The sequence below is a fragment of the Podarcis filfolensis genome (genome assembly GCF_964270895.1).
Source record: "Podarcis filfolensis genome assembly, chromosome: 11".
In the NCBI taxonomy this organism is placed as follows: domain Eukaryota; kingdom Metazoa; phylum Chordata; class Lepidosauria; order Squamata; family Lacertidae; genus Podarcis; species Podarcis filfolensis.
Window position 1 is genome coordinate 34,746,360 of NC_139613.1, and position 9,333 is coordinate 34,755,692.

The 9,333-nt window shown below is 43.7% G+C and overlaps 1 long non-coding RNA gene across 2 annotated transcripts in view; it reads left to right on the forward strand.

The window, feature by feature from the left end:
• Nucleotides 1-9,333, forward strand: part of LOC310745080 — a 320,552-nt gene that overhangs the window by 130,458 nt on the left and 180,761 nt on the right. The window lies entirely within an intron of this gene.

Here is a 9,333-nt window from a genome sequence, read left to right on the forward strand (position 1 = left end):
GGTAGTGATGGGTCAAACAGCCCCTAAGCACTCCTAATAGAATTGTCAAGTTGGAAGAGACTGTAAGGGTCATCTAGTCCAACCCCCTGAAATGCAGGAATATGCACCTGTCCCCTACAGCGATTGATCCTGCAATCTTGGTGTCATCAGCACCGTGCTCTAACCAACTGAGCTATCAAGATGATTTGTGCCCACGATGCTATGGGGTGATCATGTGCAATCCCTCTTTCAATATACAGTTTGTTCCTGGAAAAGTTTTGCAATTATTTCCAGTAGTGCATATCCTGTAACTTTCCTGCTGAAATCTTGTAACAAATGTTCTGGTTTATTTCTCTCCTACTTGTTTACACTATCACCCCTGAGGAAGCATCACAGAGCAACTAGCAAAGCTGAATAAATTGACCACTTAATGCATTAGAATTGTGTCAAGAACATGCTGAAGGACACACGCACAATAAAACAGCAGTTTGGAAGGTCGCAAATTCTGCCCCATTTCTGTCTCACTGTGGTCAGCCATAGGTCTGTTCCATTCCATGTACATCCCTCCCCTGAAGAATGCACAAGGTCCACACTTAAATTGTATATGTTTTGTATGCGAAATACACATCGCCATTTGGTACCTAGCAGAAAGGAAGGCACAGAGCCTTGACCAGGCCTGAAACCAAACTAGTAAAGAAGTCTTGCATTCTCTAGAAAAGTCCAGAGCTGTGACACTACCACTTGCCCACTCAAAAACAGGGACAATAGAACAATAGATTATGTATTGAATGGTCCTCCTAGTGTGAAGATGGCTTTCTGGCTTCTTCTTTCTTTGCATCAGATGTTCCTTATCTTGAAATGCAATGAAAATATGTTATATCAGGGATGGGAAATTCCAGCTCCCATCTGCCCCATCCAGCATGGCCCAATGGTCAAGTGTGGTTGGGATAATGTAGTCCAACAAATTCTGGAGGATCATCTAGAGGACTACAGGTTCTCCACCCTTTATGGATTAGTCATAGCAATGTTTATACAGATTTCAGCTCCAATGATCTAGCTGTTATTATGGCTTTGGATATTTATATTCCCTTGGCTTGGTTGACAAAGCCAACCCCATCCTCTATGGGAGAGGCAATTCACACATAAACGCACATGTCCTTCCAGAACCTCAACACTATAAGGCCAAAACCCTTTGCTAGCACATTTGTAATTGATTTGGTTAGTTTTTATTTGATTTGATTTGATTTGATTTGATTGCTGGTGATGAAGTGTTATTTAATATATTTTAATCCAAGAATCTCAGAGCACTTTTGTGGCTCACCACCCACCCACCCATTTTATTCTCACAACAAACTGGTGAGGTAAATTAGGCTGAAAGTTTGTGACTGGCCAAAATTTCACTGATCTTCATGGCTGAGTGTGGATTTGAATCGGAAAGTCTAACTTCTATTCCACCCTGTGACTTTCTAAGTAAGGTACATATGTCTAGTTTATAAGGAGACACTCTGGATTTGAACATATGGGTGTTTGTTGGGAGATATTTGTACTGGTTTTTTCCCCTGGATGCTGCTGTGGTGCTGTTTGCTTCAGGATCCACTAGGGCCTAGGCAACAGCATTGTTGAACCTCATGATGAATGCACATGGTATCAGCAGGGGCGAACGAAAGCATCGTGACACCCGGGGCAGGGCGTCACTACGTAGAGCACATGTGCAGTCACTACGTACGACGCATGTGCCGTACGTAGCAATGCCGCACATGTGCTGTACATAGCGGTTTGCCAGCGGTGCTGCTCCAGCCCCATACCGGCAGTGCCAGGATCCTCTGCTTGCGGCTGCAGCTGCGAATGGAGGATCCTCCACATGCGGCTGTGGTGACCGATGGCTGCTCATGCCACCATGGCAGGGTGAGCCCCCATGGGGTGCCTTCTTGTCACCCCCCAGACATGGCACCCGGGGCCCCTCAGTTGTGACGCCACTGGGTATCAGCCCTTATTGAAATGACAACTCTAACCCATGCTAGAAGACATCATGTGCGTGGGGTTAAGCGCAAGCAATCAAAGTCCTGCATGGAAAAACAAGGAAGGAAGATAAATACACATCCAAACTTGGCATACTTCTGCCAGAATTACTGCTGGTTGAGAGATGTGCAGGAAGCTGCATTGAGCTGAGTTGCAGCTGTGAGTGGCGACGCATCTCGTATTATTATATTTTTTATGGTAAGCTGAGGAAATGGAGGGGTTGTGTGTGTTTTTTGCAAATCCATGATATTTTTTTATGGCTCTTGCTCTGCAGCCAAGCACTTTCCGCTTTGTCTCTTGTTACAGCCATATAAATACACAACACTGGGTGGGCTTTCTATAGTCCCCAAAACAGTGTTGCAGCGATTCATGAAAATACAGTTTGCAAGGAAGATGTGTAAATCACAGCCGGCCAAAAGCCCTCTTCTTCAGAGAAAGTTTAAATCTTCTATGCTCTTGCACAGCAGAGCTGGCCTCAGTAAATAATTTTATTGTGTTCTTTTATAAACAATTCTGGAGGAGAAAATTCTCGCCTTTAACACAGTAACGTACTGCAGCTTTGCTACCCAAAGAATTGGATTGATTATGGTGGGATTTAAGATTGATAATAGATAGATCCGTGTTATGACACCCATTGTTTTAGTGCTGGGCTATAGAGGAATGCTTCCTTAAATGGATCATTGTATAAAATATTGACCTGGAGGACTTCATTATTCAAGTTGGAGAGACAGCCACTACTTAACAGTAATAAACTGTTTCTCTGTTACATTGAGAATACTTCAGAAAATATGAGAGTTGTCAAATCTCCTGAAAATCCTGTCTTTATAGTACACATGACACTAAAGCTCGGGCAGTATTTTCTGCTAATAAAAGCAAAGGCACAGACAGATGTGAAGGATATCATGGCACTCTGACAAGAAACTAAGAAAAATGATACTTTGTTGTGAAGAAGGAAAGACACAGGCCAATGACCTTGGGAAGCTTTACTAGACCCAGTTATTTCTGTCGGCGTAAAGGAAAGGAAAGTAATGCCAAAGTGACGTAAAAATAAATATATAAACCTCGGGACTGTGCTAAACTATATATACACATTTTGTGGAACAAATAATGGTGGAGAATCCAAAGGTAATTTACAGTGGTACCTCGGTTTACAACCATAATCTGTTCCGGAGGTCCGGTTGTAAACCAAAACAGGTTGTAACCCAAGGCACACTTTTGCCAATGGGGCCTTCAATAAAAAAATGAGTTGTAATCCCAAAAAAGGGACATGCACTTCCAGGTTTGACATGGTTGTAATACAAAATGGTTGCAAACCAAGGTACCACAGTATTTAATATTTACATGCACACATTTTTTTTAAGGCAACATCCTGAAAGTGTGGAACAGATCAGCCTTATATTGCAGTCTTCAATAATATAATGGGCACAGTTCGTTAAGAAATAAAGTCCTCCATGGGTGTGAATGGGAGCTGCACAATATAGGGGCTGACTGTTGCGCAGTGGCCACACATTTCCATGAGGGGTGGTTTGTTTTTGTTTTGGTCGCTTGGTGGTTCAGATGTAAGAAGGCATCAATTTCCTGCTGACCTGTGTTTGTTGAATGCAGCTGCTTCCATTCCACTACAGTTCGACTTCTGATGCAACTGCATTGTTTGTCTTACCGTCTGTTGTGGTGGAATTTTAGTTAATTAGTTACATAATCATTATGTTATTAGACACTGTTCATTTCACTGCAAGGGAGGGGGAACTATGCAAATGGGAAAAAGTAATGAATTAAGTATTGTTCGTGGACTGAATACAGCATGAGTGCAAAATCATATTTGCTGGCTTGATTTCCATTCTGAAAATGGCATGAATATGCAAACATCTGCAATTTTCAGTCCCATTTCTGTGTCCATTAGAATCCTCTAACTTCTCCACCTGGTGGCAACTACTCCCTTGGGGTAAATCAGAGGGAGAGATGGGAGATGGGACATATCGACCACTTCCACCAGGCTCCTACCTCCGTCTGCAGTCACCTGGCAAGCATTCATTTTATCAGACTGAAACAGGAGAGGGGGAAGGTAAAGGTAAAGGGTAAAGGGACCCTTGATCATTAGGTCCAGTCGTGACCGACTCTGGGGTTGCGGCGCTCATCTCGCTTTATTGGCCGAGAGAGCCGGCGTACAGCTTCTGGGTCATGTGGCCAGCATGACTAAGCCGCTTCTGGCGAACCAGAGCAGCACATGGAAATGCCGCTTACCTATTTATCTACTTGCACTTTGATGTGCTTTTGAACTGCTAGGTTGGCAGGAGCTGGGACCGAGCAACGGGAGCTCACCCCGTCGCGGGGTGAAACACGACCTTCTGATCGGCAAGTCCTAGGCTCTGTGGTTTAACCCACAGCGCTACCCGAGAGGGGGAAGGTAGGAGCCAATAATTTAGCTCTGCTGGAAAAACAGTTCCTTGTGGTTTGATCTCTTCTTAAACTGTTCTTATTTCACCTGATCACTATAAGAGCTACTGTACAACTCTAAGAATTGGTGCCTGAATTTTCTTGTTTTCATCTTCCCTCTTTACCGGATTTTCCTTTTGTATTGAGTCTTTTTAAAGTAAGCCTGTAGTTAGAGTATCTTGATTTTACTGATCATATTTAAGCCACTCTGTGAGCTCTTTATTGGGTGAAGAGGGGGATTAAATGAATAAATAGCTTGGATTGTGTTTTAAGCTTTTTGCGTCTGGCCAGGTTGTTGCTCAGGCCTTGACATATTTGTACTCCTGATGCACCTGCCAACTTGCATAAGCCACTCATCATTAAAGAGAATAAAACAAGTGTTTGATAATTGATATGATTCATAAGTAAAATGTTTTATAGGTGAACAATTCAATATGAAATCACATACTGAAGGGCTTTCTTCAATGATTCACTTAATTTTTATTCTAGGATCTAGTTAGGAAATCCAGCGCAAAGTCATTTGTTTTGCTTATATTATTATTTTGAGATTTTACTAGGTATATGAACTGGGGGCAGAAAGTAACAGGAAGCAGATGACTGTATAGCCATGATTTACAGCTTGCTCATTAGTTTCTCAACTGGCTAAACAGAATTTTATATATAATCTTTACAGCCTGAATTTAGTTGCCTGGAGCTGTCACTTAACATCATCTACGTACGCAGTACTGCCAGGTATTCATTTGGTCTAGATTAAACATGTTGAAGCAGTTGAGAAGGAACCATGAGCTTGAAAAGCATGACACTCATTTTCATGGCATATAGACTGAATGTTTTTAACATAATTTCTTTCTATTTAAAAAAGAAATCTCCCCTGATGAAATTCCCAAATTACATAAGGGCACCATATTTCCTTCACTGAAAATTGTGGAATCTGAGAACCAAACTAAAAGTGGCATTTGTGTCCTGAATTCTTAAAAAAGAAAAGAAAAGAAAGGATAATATGTGGAGTGGCCAGGCCACATCAGGACTGGGGGTGAGTGGGGCTTGAACCCTTTGCCCCAACTACAGTTTGGTTTGGCATTACCAAAGGGGAGGTGCAAAACACCCTCCATTAAAGCCACTGCAACATGACCATTTCCTGTCCAAAGGCCCAGAAATGTATCCTGTCAGGTAGCAGTGGCAGTAGAGGCGCCAGATACTTCCCAGACCCTGATGGAGGAGTTTCCCTCCTGGGGGTGGGACTGCAACTACCATTCCCAGAATCACCAACAGAAAACTGACGTTTATGTCATTACTGTTGAGGAGAAGGCCCTTATAGGCATTAGAGGGCTTTCTTTCTAGTGGAATAATATGCTAGTCTTAGTCCCATTCCTGGCAGGTAAAAGATGCTGTGTGGCCAACTCTACAGTTCTCTATCTAAAGAGCAGTCAGGTGATGCCCCATTAAATCCCCTCTCTTCTCACCTGATTAAAGAAATACCCAGGATGCAAAGGGGTAGCTCACACCCCCTTCACCACTGACCTGCTGGCAGCTGTCTTTGTGATTTCTTTCCTCTCCCTGCGGTTCTAAGGCCAATGCTGGGAAAGACATGTGTTGGTTAAAACAAAACAAAACTCTGTAAAGAGCAACATTTCAATAAGCCTTGTGAAATGCCTCCAGGGAGCTCCACACATCTCTTCTTTTGCTTTGCATTGTTTACAACAAACTTGCCTGTGTTTCATCCGTTTCTCTCCCAGCGCTTTTACAGCCAGTGTAAATTCCAGCCCTCTTCAGCCATTCGAAAAAATAAAACGAAAATAAAAAATTATATGAATAATGAATGTGCAAGGGTTGGGGGCGGTTGAGATCAGATTTCATGACCAACCCACCTACATTCATTAAAATGTCTGTAACAGGCACTCGCTTCAACAACTAGGGAGGTTTTCAACCCTCCAGCCCTCTCATCACATTGCAAGGGTTTGTCTAAATAACACCACTTTTAGGTGACATCTAAAAGAAGGCAGGGATGATTCTCACTGAACCTCTAGTGAAAGGGAGTTCCACAGGGCAGGTCCTGCCACATTCAAGGCTTGGCCCCTAGTAAGGCTGGCCAAACCAAAAGAAGTACCTCATAAGAAGGATCTCGATCTTCAAGGTGGAGCAAAAGGGTACTTTGAACCTTAGTTGTTTAGGGCAGGTCTGTGCAGAGCTTCATACCTTCCAACATTTCTCCAGTGAAAATAGGGATGTTATTGTTGTTGTTGTTGTTGTTATTCACCACTCATGTGACTGGATTGCCTCAGCCACTTTGGGTGCATATATAAAAACATAATAAGACATTAAACATTTTAAAACTTCCCTATACAAGGCTGCCTTCAGTTGTCTTCTAAAGGTCATATAGTTACTTATCACCTTGGCTCGGGGGTCACATAACTCCATACCCTCCAATAAAAATAGGGACATCCTACCATAACCTCCAACATTTCTTCAATGAAATAGGGACATCTTAAGGAAAAGTGGGACATTCTGGAATCAAAACAGAAACCAGGGCAGCTTCTGTAAATCCAGGACTTTCCCTGGAAAATGGGGACCCTTGGAGGGTCTGGAAGTTGTCTGAGGCCTGGGGTGGGAGTCTGGCTGGAATGAAGTTCTAGACAAACCAAAAAGCAGCTGGACCTGGTGGGGTCCCAGCCACCTTAGCTCTCCAAGGCTGGGTGCAAGTGTATCAAGCTGTCCTTCCCATGCACGGGCCTGGTTGGGGGCTTTGTGAATAACACAAGGACCTTGAACCTGGCCCAGCAACAAATTAGCAACCAGTGCAGCTAATTAATCCTGAGTTTTTAATGCCCAAAATGACTCAAGCTTTCACTGTTCATGTATTTTATTATTCAGGGACAACTGAAAAATAGGAACCTGCCTTATACTGAGTCAGACCACTGGTCCATGCAGCTCAGTACAGTGGTACCTCGGGTTACATACGCTTCAGGTTACATACGCTTCAGGTTACAGACTCCGCTAACCCAGAAATAGTGCTTCAGGTTAAGAACTTTGCTTCAGGATAAGAACAGAAATCGTGCTCCGGCGGCGGAGCAGCAGCGGGAGGCGCCATTAGCTAAAGTGGCGCTTCAGGTTAAGAACAATTTCCGGTTAAGAACGGACCTCCAGAATGAATTAAGTACTTAACCCGAGGTACCACTGTATTGTTTACAGTAAATGGAAGTCAGGATTTCAGACAAGGGACATTTCCATCTCCACCTGGAGATGCCAGGGATTGAACCAGTGACTTTCTGCATCCCAAGCAGCTGCTGTACCACTGAGCTACAGCCCTTTCCATCAGAATGCTTTCCTGGGGTTTGCTGCTCAGTCTCCCTTTTAGTAATGTAATGTTTGATGAACATTGATTTCCATGTTTCAATATAATGTTGCCTTAGATTTCTTCTGCTTGTATTGGTTGTCTGAACAATCACAAAGCTTGGGACTGAAAAGTAAGGTCTGCCTCATAAGCCGGTTAAATGTTAAAGGGCAGTGTTCCTCTAAGCACTGCAGGATAAGGTGAAACTTCTCCCATCACCATGCTTTCCCATATCTTTAGAGAAGTTAGTGAGGCAAAGATAGGTGCAAATATATGGACCCCTTTTCCTTATTGCAAAGTTAGGGACAGTCACTGCTCTCTTTCACTACACGTTCTTCACAAAATTGGTTGCAATGTGATATTTATTTGCATGTTCAGACCTTTAAACCTCCCCCCTAAATAAATTCACACTTGACTCAAATTTTGGTTTTGGTTTTTGGCAGAATTTAGGCCACAACTTTATTGATTACAGAAAGTGAATGGTTGCATAGGCTCTGGTTCGACTAGCTCCCTGCTATGCAGGTAGCGCTGACTCAGGGCACCAGCATAGGTCAGCCAAGGGTGAACACCTGGATAAGTGGAAAGCTGGGAACAGGCTATCTCCACCACCCAAATGCCCCAATGGACTCAGGCAAGGGCACAACCCCCTCTCAGGGGTTGACCAAACCACTGAGTCCCTAGATTCCTTTAACAGAATACCCTTCACATAGGGATGGCAAGAGCGTTCTTCCATCCCTATCACCTGAACCAGAGCCTACCCGCAACCTTACAAGTTGTGATGATTTGCTACGCGGCAGGTGAAACCCAAATGGCACCAGCCAATCAGCCAAGTGGGGAAAATTCCTGCCGTGCTCCTGTCCCAACAACAGACAACACACGATGGCATGGCAAGGTCAAGCGCACAAGCCCTAAAAGTAGGGGGATGTGGGCGGGTGTTCCGATGCACGTGCCAAAAGAGGAAGCTCTGGGTCATGTGCATAGGTATATATAGGTCCCTTGATCCGTTTAGCCTATATCCCACTGGCCTGATTAAACCCTGCATCAAGGGAGCTACCAATTGGGTGTTGTGGCTATCCAATCATACACACCCACAACACAGGGTTTGGTTGCCAGGTTTCACCGCAACACATGCCCTCTTTAAGGGAGGACACAATTTATTCAATTTATAATCCTAGAAGAGCTTGGAGCAGCAATCACATCAGTAATAATAACAGTAATAATATTTTTAAAGAAGCAGTTGTAGAACTGTCTGTGATTCACTCTGTCTGTGATTTCATGGTTGCCAGGAACAGCATCTTTCAGCTATTAAATGCTTGGGTAAACAAGAATGTTTTTAAATTCATCCAGAAAGTCAATAATGAGGGAGACAGACTCATCTCACCAGCGAACCACCACTGAAAAGGCCCTCTCATCAGCCAATGCAAACTGGGTAGTCTCTAGAGGTGGCAGCACCAACAAGGCCTCCTGACTATTGTAGGGTCCAAGATGGAGAGTAATAGCCCATGCTTGGTGGATTAACCCATGGGTAGCCAACACAGTGTTGTTCGACTTCAGCTCCCCTCAGCCCCTGC